Below are 19063 nucleotides of genomic sequence, written 5' to 3'. Positions count from 1 at the left end.
CCAGAGGGGAATCGTACATACTATGCTATTAAAAGATTGATGACATCGAAATTATTAGACAAAAGAATCAAAATCACTATCTACAGAACATTGATTAGACCCGTATGGTTGTGAAACCTGAGCAATGACGAAAAGGGATGAAGCCCAACTCACTACATTCGAGAGAAAAATACTGAGAAAAGTATATGGCCCGGTGCAAGCAGAGAAGGCGGCACATGGAAAATCAGTAGAAACAACGAGGTTAATGAATTGGATGAAGGTTATGATATTGTACAATTTGTGAAAAGTCAAAGACTGTCATGGCTGGGACATGTGCAGAGAAAAGACAATGAAGAAACAACTAAGAAAATATTACAATGGAAGCCGATAGGAAGGCGAAAAAAAAGAAAGGGCCAGAACGAGAGGGATGGATGAATGAACATGAAAACCATGAACATAAGACAATGGAGAAAAAGTACACAAGAGAAATCCGAATGGAAGGACATAGCCAGACAGGCAAAGACCCATCCAGAGTTATGATGCCAAAAGAAGAAGAAAAATTGGCGCATATTGAGGAACCTCTTCAAAAACAAAATACTTCTTTTCTCTATCGTCTTTATAAAACTGATTTTAAACAACCAATATTGCAGGTTGCTTGCCGGTAAGGTATTCACACTGTCGTGACCTTCACGGCACATGCTAGGCAAAGATTGTTTTGAAAAGAACGTCGCATGCAAAGCCCATCGCTTGCCGGTGCCTGGCACGCATAGTGTGAATTACATCCCATGAAGTGCATAATATTTTATGTAAAATGTATCTTGCCGAGCCGATGCCTTGCCCATGCCGAGCACTTGCCTTGCATGCTAGTGAGAATCAGCCTTAAAGAATCTGAGCGAGACGAGTCTGCGACGAGTCTAGTCGCGTCCGCGACTCTCTAAAGGCAGAAACGCATTACGCTTTGGCCACACGAGCGATTTTTTACGGCGCGATCTCGTTGCAGACTAGTCTAGCTCAGATTATTTACGTTGTATTTAAGACAGAAACGCATTAGAGAGTCACGGACGCGACTCGTCGCGAACAAGACAGTGGAAGACTTAAAGCTGGGTACTCACTTGAGCACGAACGCGCATGAGGCAAGCCGAGGCCGTACGAGGCAGTAAGTGAGGACGTCATCCGAGGCGCGGCAAATATGCTCAAATCGTTCGCCACACACCTCGGAGCGATCCATTTGTTGTCGGTCCATCAAAGGGATTCGTGCCTCAGTGTGAACGGTTTTTAAGTATTTTTAAACATGCGGTTGCGTTTCGATTCATATTTGTATATTTTTTTTAAACAGACCGTGCAAGCAATGATTGTAACTATTATATAAAAAATGTGTGTGTGTGTGTACTTTGTACGCACGTAAGAAGTTATACTTCTATTATTATGATTTCAACGAAATTAATATACTTAACAGGTTATTTGTATTTTATTTAAATATTAAACTAACTTTCTTTACCTACCACTTCCGGGATTTGATCCCAGGACCTCTTGATCTCCGGTCACACGCTCTACCACTGCGCTATAGCTTTTTTGCTTTGACAGGTTTCAAGATTTCTCATACATACTGACAAATTTAATAGACCAAGTGGTATACAAAAATATTTAAATATACTTACTATTATTATAAAATATCTTATTCCCGAGGAAGACAAATCCAAAGACACAAAAATTATAATAAATAATATATTTACTAAGAACACTAATATATCCTTTTATATGATATAATATGACTTCTTTGCGCTGACAGCGCTGATACATACATATCTTGAAAGATTAGCAACGAAATACATACTGTCTGTGCGCATGCGCCCGGCATTATAAAATTTCACTCTCGATTGTAAAGAAGTATAACTTCAATAATACAAAAAGGTTGTAAAAACTTTGGATTTTGTTGAATTTTATTTCATATTTTGAAATATTCATTCTTTTGGAAAGTTATACACTTAAAAATTTAAGACAAATTTATAAATCTACCTATAAAAAATAGAATGGAGCCAAGAGTTTTGTTTAGAACTTATTGATAAATACAAAAATATGGAAATACTATGGAATCCTCGTAACCCTACCTATCATTATAATAATAATTGTTCGTTCGACATATTCGCTGCCTCAGGGCGAATAAATGGATCGCTGCTGCGGCAAGCCTCATGCGGGATGCGTGTCCTCATACATTTTTCCCGACTCGAGGCATTCCGTGCGGCCTCGGCTTGCCTCATGCGTATTCGTGCTCAAGTGAGTACCCAGCTTGAGATGCTCATTAAAAATTGAATCAAGTCTTCGTTGCGTCCGCGACTTCGAAATGCGTTCATAAAGATTAAAAACAACGTAAAGAATCTCAACTAGACCAGTCCGCGACGAGTCGAGTCGCGTCCGCGGCTCTCTAATGCGTTTCTGCCTTTAATCTTCATGAACGCATTTGGAAGTCGCGGGCGCGACGAGGACTTGATTCAATTTTTAATAAGAATCTCAAGTCTTCCACTGTCTTGTTCGCGACGAGTCGCGTCTGCGACTCTCTAATGCGTTTCTGTCTTAATGCGTTCTGGCCTTTAGAAAGTATTTACTAATAAGTTGATTATGGAAGAGCTATATTTTTGACAGCATAAACATGGTAGATCGTTAACTCTGTTTACACCGTTCTTAGATGATGTTTTTAGCACGTTTGTTATGTATTGAAATATCACTATAATGTTTATTTAGAGCGTAAAGCCGTCTATAGTTTTATGAGTTTAAACAGAGCGTGAAAATTTGTCACGACCGATGATATTTCGTGAAAATATAATGTTACTTCAATCCACGCTGCTTCTAACTAGGTTTATTTACGAGGCAGTGTCAAATAAAACCTGCATTTATATACATAGAACAGAACAATATAAAGTTTAAGATTATTCAATCACGTCAACATATATTATTTTTAAATGCTTTGCTAGGTTTACTCTAAGGATAATTATTATGCTACATGCAGCGTTTTAATATGAAGGTCCTCAATAATGATGATATTTGATCCTTCAAATTTTAATGACGTATCTTACACTCTTTCATACTCTATTATAGAATCACTCTATCTACTCGATCCTATCGTAACAAAAAAACTCCTATAAACCACCATATTTAATATGGATTTAATATTTAATATTTTATGGGACTTCATCTATTTAACGCTTCTAATGCGTCATCTATCTAATCATCTATCGAATGACACCAAACACTACCCCCGAGGGAAGTGGGGCGGGGGGTTACTTTAAAATCTTAAATAGGAACCCCCTTTTTTTATTGAAGATTTGGATTCCTTACGTAAAAATAAGTAATTTTTATTCGACAAATTTTTTCGAATTATGGATAAAAAATATGGAAAGTCCCCCACTTTATGGAAAACTTAAATTTTTTTGGTTTTAGGACTTCCTCTTCACAACCCAATAGGTTTCCGTATAACGCTCGAGTAACTGCAAATTTAGCATACTTTCCTTCCTATAGAATCTATAGTCTATCTAATATCTAGAATCTAGATAGACAATAGTTCTGCAGAACTATGGTCTACATAACACCATACAAGTAATACTTGTTTTTATTATATAAGTCAATCTTTTTGATGTGTCAGTATCATTATTTGCTTTTATCTCTATGAGTGGGCGGATCCACATCCGTAATTAAATTTTCCATTAAGTACTTTTTATAGGTATTCCGTTCCGTATCACACTGATATCATTCTGGCTAAGCATCTCACGTCAGGTCTTCTTTTTTCTTTCCCTTCTTCTTCTCCTTACGTCATTCATTTCATCTTTCCAATGTATCATCTTATTCTCAGTTTTCCTCTACTTCTCCTTCCATCAATTTCTAATAGCTCTATCCTTCGTCGCACATAGTTTTCATTTCTGCGCCTAACGTGACCATACCGTTGCAGTATTTGTTCTTGAATCTTTTTTTGAGACTGTAGTCGCCCTGGCTCTTTCCCTAATCAAATCGTTCCTGATCTTCTCCCTTCTAGTCGTACCCAGCATTACCGTAACATTTTCATTTAAGCTACCTCCATTTTCTTTTCCGGAATCTTCTTTATAGGCCACACTTCACCGCCATACACCAACGCAAGTCTCACGGTACTCTTGTATATCTTTCCTTTCAGCCTTCTCCGATTTCCAGTTAAACGAACCAGCTTGTATCATGTGGGCAATTTCTCAATCTAGTGTCTCATTTTCCGTTATGTAGGAAGGAGCCAATATACTATATTTTAATTCTCCTACTCGTCCTAATTTTTCTCCAAGCAATTATAATAATATGTCCTCATTCATTCATGTTTCCTCCTCCAGCCACATATACTCCGTTTTTAACCTGTAACCTTAAGTCCTTCCCCTTCTCCAATCGTCCAACTTCATCTCCACCATTTCTAACCTCTAACTATCTCTCTAAACTAAAACCGAAAACCCCCATATGAAATATGAAATTCCCTGCCCAAATTGCAATGTGGTCGGTATATATTGGACAAACCTGCCAGCTACATTTAACTCAAGAATAGATTCTCACAAATTTTACAAAAAACTCAACAGCCCTCACAAAACATGAAAACGAAAATAAACATAAATTTGATTTTCATCATCATCATCATTTGGCTCTACAACTCTATGTGAGTCTTGGCCGCGGTTACTATTTCCCTCCATTGTTGTCGGTCCTGAGCAGCTATTTCCCATTGCTGTACTCCCATTTTGCGTAGATCGCTGGCTACTGCGTCCTTCCATCTCTTTCTTGGGCGACCAACTGACCTTTTTCCATCGGGCCTTTCCCAGAATGTGGCGTTTAGAAGTCTTTCGTCACTTGATCTTAGTACGTGACCCGCCCATCGTATTCTGTTTGATTTAATGTAGCTTACTATGTTTTCATCTCCGTATATTGTCTGGAGTTCATCATTGTGTCTTCTTCTCCATTCTCCTGTTGTCTCTTCTCTGCAAGGCCCATAGATAGTCCGCAGTATTTTTCTTTCAAGTACCAGTAATTTTGTTGTTTCCCGCTGATTCAGAGTCCAGGTTTCGCTTCCGTACGTTATTGTGGGACGAATTATTGTCTTATATACTCTTATTTTTGCTGGTCTTGAGAGTATTTTTGATTTAAGTAGGGTCCTTAACGAGTAATATGCCCCGTTTCCTGCAATAATCCTGGCTGCCACGTCTTTTTCATAGTTATTTCCAGATGTTATGATCGCTCCCAAGTACTTAAATTCTTTGACGACTTCAAAATTGTATTCATTAATTGTTACGTTTTGTCTACCCCTTGGTCTTGGGTTCTTCGTAACCACCATGTACTTGGTCTTGTCCTCGTTGACCTTAAGACCAACTTCCTTGGCTCCGTTCTCGAATAGGGTGAAAACTTCTTTTGCATCTCTGGTGGATTGTGCAATTGTGTCCACGTCATCCGCAAAGGCTAATAGTATTTTTGATCCTTGGGTGGCAAATCCGTTTGTCAGTTGTGGCTGAGCTTTCCTTACTGCATGTTCCAGTGCGAAGTTAAACAGCAGAGGGGCGAGAGGATCTCCTTGTCTAAGTCCTGTGTCAATGAGGAATTCCTCCGACGTGTTGCTGCCAACTCTGATTCGTGCGGAAGCGTTCTCCGTGCTCACCTTTGCTAATCGTACCAGTTTTCCAGGTACTCCCATTTCTACCATAGTCTCCCACAATGCTTCTCTGCTAACAGAATCGTAAGCTTGTTTGAAGTCCACGAAGATTTGGTGTACATCGCGGTTGAATTCCCAGTTTTTTTCCAACACCTGGCGTAGGACGAAGATCTGGTCTATAGTCGACCTTCCCGGTCTGAATCCGCTTTGGTAGTCGCCTATTATTTCCTCTGCGTATGAAGTTAATCTTCTAAACAGTATTATGGATATAATCTTGTATGTTGTATTAATTAACGATATTCCTCTATAGTTCCGACATATTTGTTTGTCTCCCTTCTTGTGAATAGGTATTATATGGCTTTCATGCCAGTGTTTCGGTATTTCTTCTCTTTCCCAGACTTCTCTTATAAGATGATATATATCAAGATGTAGTTTGTCTCCCCTTTTTTTAGTAGTTCCGCCTGTATGCCGTCTGGGCCTGGGGCTTTATGGTTTTTTAGGGACATTTGATTTTGGCAAAACTAAAATCCCAAAAAGTGAACACAACAGAAAAAGAGGGAGCTCCTTAAGTTTATAGAGATTTAAAAAGATAATAGTGCAATAAATGATAAAAAAGATGTCAAAACTTTAAACAAAATATATTTCAATTTAATCTCAAATACACAAAAAATAATCATTTCAGCCCGCCTATGATGTAGAAACAATTGATTGTTTAAATGATAAATCAAACGTCAACAAACATACACTAATTTTGACATAATAGATATAATAGGGTAAAGGTACGTTGTGACTTATTGGGCTGTCCTATATTTTTAACATTGTTTTAATTATTAAACTATATATGTATCTTAGATATTATGTATGTATATATTGCTGTCGAAATACGTAAGTTTTATGTTCCCTATATGTATTTCCATTGTCCGATGGAAATACATATAGGGAAAAATTAGAAAGCAACGAAAAATTTATTATTTAGGTACCTACACCAAACGAATAATAACTTTTAAGGTTGGTTCTATGAAGATAAATAGTAAACTTGTCTCCTCCAATTAGTGCTCGATGCTTTTTAACAAATAAGTCGAAATGTGTAGGTTACCAAAAAGGCGTATTGTCCCAAGCAAGCGGTGCGTAGGTATCCTAAAAATTTCGTAATAAATTTCCTGTTCGAGTACCTCGCCTTTATGTATGTCGGCCGACACTAAATTATCTTTTCTAATAAAATCATCAACCTCGTGAAGTGTCAAGAAGTTTAGTTAGCAACGGAAGTGTATTCATATTCGTTTCATTAGAATAAATGCGTGGACAAAAGGTCACAAAATATCTCCTGTCTTGAAACCCACATATTTTGATTCGTACAGGGCCGATCTCTTACCTTTTCCAAGAAATATTATTGAGTAAAAAACAGTTTATCAAAAAACACAGTGATGAGCGCGCTAATAACCGGCAGAATAACAACACAAAAGATGGAAAACACATTAAGTTGTGAGATACAACGAAATGAAACTAGTGGAGGTGGGACATTTAGCTATACGCTGTGAGCTCGTACGTAGAGGGGATATTTACAAATTCGCGAGCGCCAGTAGTGACAAGTCTGTAAACCTTTACCGGAAATTTGACATAAATGTCAAAGTGATTAATTTAAAATTAAAATTAAAAACATTAATTATAAAAAGTATTAGTTGGTCGAAGCTGTGGTATATATTTTTAACTTAAATATACTTACGTTTTAAATACTGAATTTAAGTTTTTTTAATGTTCCGTAATATGATTTTATAAAACAATCTATCAATCTAAGCTCCATCTACACGATAATTGTGAAAGTATCCAAAATAAGAAATTCATATTTAATCAATAGAACGTCAAAGTGATTAGCAAAATATTAAAAAAATCGATTACAATTTAATTAATTTTTTGCGTTGTAAATATTAAGCGATAACAATTAAATAATAAATTTAAAAATTACCGGTGGAAGTTGAATTAGTAACCGCTAGGAGCGACACCAGCGAAGCTCAGAGCGTATAAATACCTATAACTTTACATTGTATAGGCCATTTCAAGACTTTGACGTTTATGACACTAATTGAAAGCTGGAAGGCAAACATTGAAATTATTTATATTTGTACCGCATTGAGTTTCTTAAGTTTTTTACGTTTAATAGTTTTTTTATAAAATATTTATTGTTGTAATAAAATAGTCGTTTATATAATTGTTTTTATATAATAGTTTAATCGTTGTATAATAGTTTTTTATAGTTGTATTTTCCGAACATTTTGCTGTTGACTTCTGTAGCTTCTAGCTGTAGAAGTACTTTAACGACTGTATTTAGTTGTAAGCAGTGAATAAATAAACATAAGTAAATATTTTCAAAAGCTTTTGGTATATAGATCCATTTTCCCTCAAGGGGTATGAGTTAACCTACAGTAGAAAAAGTTTTTCAAGGGTGACAACATGGACAAATATAGTTACTTACACGGACATAGTTTTTTTTTGTATTTGGAGCTTAGTAATAGTTTTTACACAGGTCAACAAATGAAGGCATTCAAGAGTTTAAATTCTTACAAATATTTTGAGGTAGGATTTGTATATAATTGTGGAGCTATAAAAATAAATAATTTCATCATAGTGGTTCACCCCAGATATCTTAAAAAATTGACCTTTTAAAGAATTTGTACAGTCGGAAAAATGAAAGAATACCCATGAACGGTCACGTCAAACAGGTACAATCACATATTTTGTATTTGCTGTTCTTTTTCTATAAATAACAAACGATAGAGATAGATTAATTATGTTAATAATATGTGATCGTTCATGGGTACTCTTTCATTTCTCCGACTGTACCTGCAGTGAAAAAATTTCAAGAGAAGAAACTGAGAATCTGCCGGAAGAGGTGAAATGTTTTTTGATTTTAGACAACGCTCCTGCTCATCCCTCTGAAAATATTCTATGATCAAAACATGGCAACTTTAAATGTATGTTTTTGCCAAAAAATACATCGCTTATTCAACCCATGGATCAGGAAATAATTTTAGCAACAAAATGAATATATCGCAGAAAGTTTTTAGATGAAGTAATTGTATGATGAAGATAACACAGAAGATACAAGAGGGCAGCATACTTTGCAAAACTTAACTGTTACAATTTGAAATCAACAATTTGTTAAGTTTGCTACAGCATGGAAAGGCAGTTATTAAGGGGTTACATAGGTCTTGTGAGTAAAAAAAGTGACTTTTTAAAAAAATTATATCTTGGAAACTAAAAATTATTTTTATTTATAATTGGAACATGTAAAAGTATAGTACACTCAAAAAAATTTCAGCCAAATATATTCATTTTTGTAGAGTTGACTGCAATTTTTCGACAACAGCCCTTTTTTGCGGTGAGCAGCATAACAAGTCCAGTTTCATCTGAAATTTCTTGTAGTTTATACCTCTGGTTAGTGAATGAACAAAGATTTTTTTATTAGATGAGGTCATTTTTGTTTTATCAAAAAAAACTACTTTAAAAATGAGAAAAATTGGGGTCAAAAATGTGTTTAAACTTTGTAAAATCTTCAAATTTCATTTTTTTTAATTCCTTCGTTCATTTACTAGCCAGAGGTATAAACTACAAGAAACTTTTTGATTTCATATGAGACTGGACTTAGTTATGCTGCCCACCGCAAAAAAACTTAAGCTCTACAAAAATGAATATTTTTGGCTGAAACTTTTTTTGAGACTACCTTAAGTATTATACTTTTACATGTTCCAATTATAAATAAAAATAAATTTTAGTTTTCGAGATATAATTTTTTTAAAGTCACTTTTTTTACCCATAAGACCTATGTAACCCCTTAAAAAAATGTTTAATGGCCAAGATGCATACATATATTTAGAAGGAAAGTTCCTAATTTCTGTAGTATAATACATAATACCGAAGAGGAAGTAGCTCTAAGCGCCGGACTCCACTTGCGATTTGTAGTCGTGAAGATTGAACACATTCTTTCAAATAGAAGTCAATCCATGATTATTTAGTTACAAATGGATTGACTTGTATTTGAAACAATGTGTTCAATCTTCCTGATTACAAATCGCAAGTGGAGTGCGGTGCTAATAACACCAAAATATTCCATATATGTCCATAGAAGGTACACAGACATTGAAAAATTCCTGGAATATCCCCGAAAACACGTTCCCTGAACATGCCAGGAAAATCCTGTGTCAGCATTTTAAACATTACCTGAATGTCTTATTGGAACATTCCATGTGTGTCCACGAATGTTCTTTGGACATTCAAAATATATTTTGTAGACATTCCCTGGATATACCAGAAATACAGTGATGAGCGCTCTAATAACCTGCAAAATAGCACAAAAGATGGAAAACGTATTAAGTAGTGAGATAAAAAGAAATGAAACTAGTCGAGCTGGGAAATTTAGCGATATTAACTTATACATTTAGATTGTATTGATTGTGTACCACCTTCAGACGTATCAGACGAGTTTGGAAACTACCACTGTCACAGTGACAGTTTTAGTTGACATACTCCTCTGATATGTGTAAAGGTGGGAAACAATCAATATAAAATAAAATTTAAAGGTTAATTTCGCTAAATTTCCCAGCTCGACTAGTTTCATTTCTTTTTATCTCACAACTAAATATGTTGCCCATCTTTTGTGCTGTTTTGCCGGTTATTAGGGCACTCATCACTGTACATCCTTGCTGATGTGACAATACCTCCTATCTGTTTTTTCATGAGTTTTGTAGGAGAGATGGAAAAACATGTTTTAAGGTCACCTCCTGTGTTCATATGTAAGTTTTGACTTGTTTTGTAGTTCATAGATAGTTTAATTTACTACAAAACAAGTCAAAAAATATCATATGAAAACAGGAGGTGACCCTAAGACAAGTTTTTAGTCTCTCTTACGAAACTCATGAAAAAACAGATAGGATGTATTATTACATCACTGACGATATGTGGCCATACCAATTAATACATCCTTGATAAATATAAACATTTTTATTGAACAAAATCTTTTCATACATTTTTTTAATGCAATTTACTGATATTCCTAAATATTTCAAAAAAATGTGTCACATTTGCTTTGTAAACCTTTCTTTTGCCTTTCGTAGCCACATATTCCGTTTCCTTCCTGGGTTTTTGTAGACCACTTCTCTCAGCTGATTCTAAAAAAAATAAAATAAATGGTAATTTTTCTATCCTTTACAATTAACAATCAGAAGAAATATTTACAGGTAATAATATGCATAAATAATAATATTTTGTATTTTGACAATGACGTCTGATTTGGAAGTCGAAAGATTAATAAAATTATTTTTTAAGTATTGTGGCTTATTTCCCAATTAGAATAGTTAATTACAAAAATGCCTCAAATAACTAGCTTCAGAACAATAAATAATTCGTTTCATACCAACATTCGTCCAAAGTCAATTATACCTGTAGTATTTCCATGAAAAGATTCTTTAAGTGAATTTTGCATAGTTCTCTTTAAAATATCTCTATCAGGCCAGAACACAAATTTTTTTAACCTAAGACACATTATATACAAAGTATTTTTGAAATAAGTTGATACCGGGTAGGGTGAAATACTAAACCTATATCCCAAATCTTTATAATCTAAGTTTAAGCTTAGTTTAGCTAAAGTAAGCAATACTTGATCACTTGGTGACAAAACAGTATTTTGATGGTATTTGATAAATGGTGTAATATACTTTAAAGCTATTTTAAAAACATTGTAATTTGCTAAACCAGTATAATTTTTAGTTTTGGCATCATCATTTTCTATACTTTCACAAGATAAAGCTAATTTCTTAAGCTGATATTTAAAATCCTGTGTTAATGTTAATGACATAAAATGTATTTGTTAATTTTTCCATTGTAATATATGTTTGACTATTTGGCAAAATCTTGTCTTCTACTAAACTAGCTTTTATACCAAATAACTGCTATCTACCACTAACTATCCACTGTTTCTAAATCTACTAAAGTAACAGTAATGTATCATTAATGAAAAATGTGTAAAATCATAGACCTACCTAGTATTTGTAGAATATAAGACAGTCCAGTGTCTTATAAATCATTTCAAGAGGAATAAAAAAGCAATTTTTTCTTGTAGGTACCCTTTTCTTTTAATTCTCCTTTGGTACCTTAATTCCCATTTTAGATTTTGGGGAACTCATTTCATTGTGTTTATATACCCCATATTTATTGAAGGAACCCAATCTGAATTGTTATTATCAGTTAAGTCGGCTGGTTTTCCTACAAGATTAGACTGTTAACATCTTCAAAAATGGTTAATGTTCAAATGTTGTAACTTACCAGATATAAGATGATTACAGGGGAATTTCCATTTTGCTAGTAAAATCTTAATATTTTATTGCATTTTACCATTGTTGTTGTCTCTCAGATGATAACTATAACTTATTTAGTTAAATTGGTTCAGTTTTGTGCTTAGAATGTAGCACTGATGGTAAGTGGTAAAAGCTAACTTTATCACGATTACTTTGCATTTCACACTTCAAAACACAACACCAATGAGGCATATTATCTTTCTAAATTAATACTTCCAGAGAAAATGTTAAATTAATCTTTGTACAACAACTAAAATGATCTAAAACCATAAGAACCTGATAGAATAATATTCAATGTTTGCCTTCCGGTAGCCATATTGATTTAATTTTGACAGCATCTTGGAACGGCCTATTTATTGTTTCCCACTAGTGACAGTTTTATTTGACATACTCCTCTGATACGTCTAAAGGTGGGAAACAATAAATAGAATGTAAGTTTATAGGTTTTTATCGCTAGATCTCTCACCTCCACTAGTTTCATTTCTTTTTATCTCAAAACTTAACATGTTTTCCATCTTTTGCGTTATTTTGCCGGTTATTAGCGCGCTCATCACTATTAAACCTGGATCCCGCGTACCAAAAAAAAGTTGATTAATAGCAAGGTGAAAATTTGTTAATATTAGTTTAACGGTGTCTAGTCTGACAAACTTTGATGATGGGGAACACTGTAACAGGGGAAGTTTTAATTGTGGAACAGGTTACAAGTTTCGAACGTCAGACTACGAAAATGTTCCATGTATTTTGTCGGACAGAACTTCCAATTGATTTGTTACCATTTTATTAAACTCTCATGCAAAAATCAGACTGGTGTTTATCACCAACTGGGTATTTTAATGAGTGGAGCACGAAGAACATGTCAAGTGACAGGAATCATGTTGGTTAGTAATAGTAGTCTGATTTCCCCCATGTTGGTTAGTAATAGCAGTCTAACTTCCCCTGTTCCAGTGTTCCCGTACATCAAAGTTTGTCCGACTAGACACCGTTAAGATTAACAAATTTTCAGCTTGCTATTAATCAACTTTTTTGGTACGCGGGATCCAGGCCTATACAGGGTGTAACAAAAATACAGGTCATAAATTTAATCACATATTCTGGGACCAAAAATAGTTAGATTGAACTTAACTTACCTTAGTACAAATGTGTACATAAAAAAAGTTACAGCCCTTTGAAGTTACAAAGTGAAAATCGATTTTTTCCAATATATCGAAAACTATTAGAGATCTTTTATTGAAAATAGACATGTGGCATTCTTATGGTAGTAGTATCTTTAGAAAAAATTATAGTGAAATTTGGACACCCCATAAAAATTTTATGGGGGTTTTGTTCCTTTAAACCCCCCAAACTTTTGTGTACGTTCCAATTTAATTATTATTGTAGTACCATTAGTTAAACACAATATTTTAAAAACTTTTTTGCCTCTTAGTACTTTTTCTAAAAGTCAGGTTTTATCGAGATATTTACCCGTGTTGAGCTGCCCCCCCCCCACTTGCAAAAATTAAAAAACAAATAGCCCTGATTTATGAGCTATTTATGAGCTCTCATATTCCGCAAACTAAAAATTTTGAGCTCGTTCCACTGAGCAGGAATTTAATACTTTAGTGGGGGGGGGGCTGAGGCAGCCCCCCCACTACTTAAAAATAGGAATATTGAATCGGTTTTTGCGGCAGAATTACGAGCTATTTATGAGCTCTTGAAATTATATAGTTTCGATTTTTGAGCTCATCCTCTTCACCCCCAAACAACCCTTTAATTGATTTAACTTAAGAGAAAAATGCTGAGAAAACTTAAAATATATCGTATTGCGGATATAATTCCTATAGCTTATATACTCTAAGAATAAACTATTAAATCACGTGCATTTCGATTATTGAGCTACAACCCCTTCGCAAGAAAACCACCCTATCTTCCCGGCTTAAGAGAAAGTTGTACTTAAATGCATTAAATTAATTATTTGGCGACTACATATCATTTAATAATTTATAAGCTTCCAAATTACGCGCATTTAGATCAGTAAATTGCAATTTATTTTGTATAGTGCAGTCACTGAAAGTAAAAATCAACGATTACCTTCAATTTCGGTGAACCTTCATCGATTTTCACGAGAATTGGTCAGTGGTTAGAGGATACCTCAAGAAACAAAGGTGACACGGTACCACCTTGCGCCTATACCTTGAGGGTGGATACCGCCCCTTCTCGGGGGTGAAAATTATTTTATAAAAAATAACTGCACAAATCTATAAAAGAACAAATTATAAGAAAAATTTATTATATAAAGTTATTAAAATAAGTCAATACTTTTTAAGTTATTAAAGATCAAAAATTTTAAATATTCGTGAAAAAAATGCATGTTTTGAAGCGGTTTTTCGCAATTCACTGAAAAACTGTTTTTACAAAAAACAAAAGTTTTTACAAAAAAGTTAATAGTAGTTTAATTCGTATAGCTTATATTCTAAGAATAAACTCTTAAATCACGCACCTTTCGATTACTGTGCTACAACCTCTTAGCAAAAAAACCATCCCATATTCCCGGCTTAAGAGAGAGTTGTACTTAAAATAATTTAAATTAATTATTTAGCGACTAGATATCTTTTAATAATTTATGAGCTCGCAAGATATACGCATCTTAATTATTAAATTGCCATTTTCTTTCTAAAGTGCAGTCACTGAAGGTAAAAATCAACTATGAGATTCGATTTCGGTAAATCTTTAATTTTCATGAAAATTGGTGAGCGGATTTTGATGCTATCAACTTTTTCTGGAGCTCATTTTTGATAGGTATTTCTAAGTACTTTAACAAGTATTTAGCAACTAAGTGTTATAAAATGCATCTCTTTCCCGTTACTTAAACTTGAATCCTTAGATTTGAACAGTCGCAGAAAAAAATATACATTTAATTACCAATAACTTACTTTAAATTAAACTTAAAGGGTTTTTCAAGTAAGCAATTTATTATATTTTTTATTAGCTTCAATTTTAGTGATAAAAACTTTTTTGTAAAAACTTACAGTTTTTGAGTTATTTATGAAAAATCGCTTTAAAGCATGCATTTTCTTTCACAAAAATTAAAATATTTGATCTTTAATAACTCAAAAAGTATTGATTTATTTTAATCACATCATATAACAAATTTTGCTTACAATTTGTCCCTCTCTCGATTTGTGGGGTTATTTTTAATAAAGTAATTTTCACCCCCGAGAAGGGGTGACATATACCCCAGACTAAAACCCCAAGTTGTTATTGTCAATTCGTGAAAATGAATGGAGATTTACCGAAATCGAAGGTCATAGTTGATTTTTACCTTCAGTGACTGCACTTTTCTTGCGAAGGGGTTGTAGTTCTATAATCGAAAGGCGCGTGATTTAAGAGTTTATTCTTAGAATATAAGCTATACGAATTAAACTACTATTAACTTTTTTGTAAAAACTTACAGCTTTTCAGTGATTTACGAAAAACCGCTTCAAAACATGCATTTTTTTCACGAATACCTAATTAAAATTTTTGATCTTTAATAACTTAAAAAGTATTGACTTATTTTATTAACTTTATATAATAAATTTTGCTTTTAATTTGTTCTTTTATTGATTTTAGCAGTTATTTTTTATAAAATAATTTTCACCCCCGAGAAGGGGCGGTATCCACCCTCAGGGTAAAGGCGCAAGGTGGTACCATGTCACCTTTGTTTCTTGACGTATCCTCTAACCACTGACCAATTTTCGTGAAAATCGATGAAGGTTCACCGAAATTGAAGGTAATCGTCGATTTTTACTTTCAGTGACTGCACTATACAAAATAAATTGCAATTTACTGATCTAAATGCGCGTAATTTGGAAGCTTATAAATTATTAAATGATATGTAGTCGCCAAATGATTAGTTTAATGCATTTTAAGTACAACTTTCTCTTAAGCCGGGAAGATAGGGTGGTTTTCTTGCGAAGGGGTTGTAGCTCAATAATCGAAATGCACGTGATTTAATAGTTTATTCTTAGAGTATATAAGCTATAGGAATTATATCCGCAATACGATATATTTTAAGTTTTCTCAGCATTTTTCTCTTAAGTTAAATCAATTAAAGGGTTGTTTGGTGGTGAAGGGGATGAGCTCAAAAATCAAAGCTATATAATTTCAAGAGCTCATAAATAGCTCGTAATTCTGCCGCAATAACCGATTCAATATTCCTATTTTTAAGTAGTGGGGGGGGGGGGCTGACTAAAGTATTAAATTCCTGCTCAGTAGAACGAGCTCAAAATTTTTAGTTTGCGGAACATGAGAGCTCATAAATAGCTCAGGGCTATTTGTTTTTTGATTATTGCAAGTGGGGGGGGGGGGGCAGCTCAACACGGGTGAGATATTTTGAATATTTGTCAAATCCACCACATATTTGTATATGGCTAAGTACGATTATGGAGACTTTGTAATAATATGAAAATTTATTTATGATTTACATCATCTAAAAGAAGATTTACATCTAAAAGAAGCAACATCTCGATAAAAAGTGCCTTCTCGAAAAAATACAAAGAGGCAAAAAAGTTTTAAAACCACTGTGTTTAACTAACGATACCGCAGTAAAAGTTTAATTGGAACATACACAAACATTTGGGGGGTTTAAAGGAACAAAATCCCCATAAAATTTTTATGTAAACATATTAAAAAAGAAGCCGCAACTCGATAAAAACTACCTTACCGAAAAAATACTAAGAGGCAAAAAAGTTTTAGAAATATTGAATTTAACTAATGGTACCACAATAATAATTTAATTGGAACGTACACAAAAGTTTGGGGGGTTTAAGGGAACAAAACCCCCATACAATTTTTATGGGGTGCACAAATCTCACTATAATTCATTTTTAAGATGTTCCTGCCATAAGAATGCCACATGTCTATTGTCAATAAAAAATCTCTAATAGTTTTCGATATATTCGAAAAAATCGATTTTCATTTTGTAATTTCAAAGGGCTGTAACTTTTTTTATGTGCATATTTGTACTAAGGTAAATTAGGTTCATTCGAACTATTTTTGGTCTGAGAATATGTGATTTAATTTATGACCTGTATTTTCGTTACACCCTGTATATCATACAATTATTTAATAAGAAACTTTGGCTTACCAAGCAGACAGGAGTTGGTTGCGAACAAATACACAAATAAACCTACACTTTTCGACTTATTTGTTAAAAAGCATCAAGCACTAATTGGAGGAGACAAGTTTACTATTTATCTTCATAGAACCAACCTTAAAAGTTATTATTTATTTGATTTAGGTACCTAAATTATAAATGTTTCGTTGCTTTCTAATTTTTCCCTATATGTATTTCCATCGGACAATGGAAATACATAAATACGGTTTGCGGCAAAATAAACAGTACTGAAATTCGTATGCCTCAAATTTGTATGTGTCAGGTGCCGAAACGTACTGAGTGGTTTCCGAACCTCGTTATAACTTATGTGAATGTCGCGATAATGTTAGATGCCACAGAATGGTTCTCAGTTATGCACAAATAATTTTTAATGGGGGAGTACTATGAAAACGGTCCAAGCTTAAAATCAACAATGGTTTCAGCAGGACGGGACAACCTGTCACACTGCCAGGGAGTCTCTTCGAATACTGCGCGATCATTTTGGGAGTTGCCACTCACCAGAACTAACGCCATCAGATGCGTACATATGGGGAATCCTGAAGGAGTCAGACAGATCCACCGTCTGCAATTTCGGAGTTGCGGACTAGAATATTGAAACATTTTTTCATACCAGAGGCAGTGCCGGATCTAGAAATTTGCCTTGGATGTGGAAATTTGCCTTAGAGAGGACCTTCCAATGAAAAACCTACCAAAAGACAAAAAATAAACTCAGATTACGTAAAAGACATAAATAATAACTTGGGGCATTAAGTTCCCTTAATTTTCCTAACTAGCGTGTTATTGGGTTGAATTTGTCTTTCTGTGGTTTCGCTTTCATGTCAGCTAATATATTTTTATGTTTGAACAATTTTTTTTCTTTAATTTTGGACCGTGTTAGGGGGATAAATTTCCTCATTTTCCCTCCCCGTAAGTCCCCACTGGCCAGAGGGCATCTTTAATATCTGTTTTGTCGGGAACATGCGTCGTTGTGAATAATGTTTGCAAGGCTATACCATGTATACTAGATATATAAATAATCATAAACATTTTAATATTCATTTCAGTACTGTTTATTTTGCCGCATACTGTACATATCTAAGATGCATATTATTATGTTTTAATAATATTTATTTATAATTATTACTATATTGTTCTGAAGCTGAAGCTGTTTCCTCGTAACGTGGCATATTATACAATTTACTTTTTTATTTGGGAATAAGCCACAATTATTTAAGGTTGAAATTAAATTTATTTTACGTTTCGACTTCCACGTCGGAAATCGTTATCAAAATACAAAACATTGTCTAATAAATTAAGCAAATTTTTGTTTTTGTTGCTTGTTAAAAATGTTCTAATTTAATTTTGTCTGACTTATTCATATTAACAATTCAAACACATAGATATATTTTTACACCTTTGCCGTAAATGACTTTAAAATGATATTGCTATTGCCAATATTTATGAGTTGCGTTCTTGGAACGACTTTATTGGAAGATAGTTCATTGATAGTTACATGAAATCAACTTTAACTTAAGAATATCCGTCAGAAAAATCATAGCATGTGATTTGTCTTGAAAAAGTCAACCACGTGCAATGATGACATTAAAATTCTCGTGTTAGCCCTTAAGTGGTATTGTGGGGTCCCAGTGGACCCCAGGTCAAAGAATATGCGTTGTAGTTTTGCTACTAATTAATAGACGGCATTGTGACTTTATGCAATCTTCCATTATTAGTATTTCTATGGTTTGACATGCAACAGGTGTTAAAATAAACTCTAATTTAGAGAAACAGTGACGCAAAATCTTAAAAGACCCCACTGTACCGTTAATGTAAGTATTTTATCTACCGACCACTTAGTCATGAATTAAGATATATAATAATAAAACTCGGTGGTACTCCGCTTCCTGTATCCTCTGTTGAACCTGAACAGGTCAGAACATTAAGATGCCATATTTGTCCAAGCTGACAAAAAAACTAAGCAAGTGT

General features: G+C 33.9%; 1 protein-coding gene and 1 long non-coding RNA gene across 3 annotated transcripts in view; one reads left to right on the top strand and one right to left on the bottom strand.

Annotated features, from left to right (window-relative positions):
- The window catches only part of LOC126881275 (extracellular sulfatase SULF-1 homolog), a 505200-nt gene that overhangs the window by 343499 nt on the left and 142638 nt on the right, over positions 1-19063 (top strand). The window lies entirely within an intron of this gene.
- Positions 10598-12315, bottom strand: LOC126881277 (uncharacterized). Its single transcript, XR_007696776.1, has 2 exons — positions 11650-12315; positions 10598-10779 (listed from the first exon to the last, which is right to left on the bottom strand). It is a non-coding gene; the product is annotated as an uncharacterized LOC126881277 (long non-coding RNA).

This window comes from Diabrotica virgifera, chromosome 3, assembly GCF_917563875.1.
Source record: "Diabrotica virgifera virgifera chromosome 3, PGI_DIABVI_V3a".
Lineage (NCBI taxonomy): Eukaryota > Metazoa > Arthropoda > Insecta > Coleoptera > Chrysomelidae > Diabrotica > Diabrotica virgifera.
This window is presented reverse-complemented; position numbering and strand designations above follow the sequence as displayed.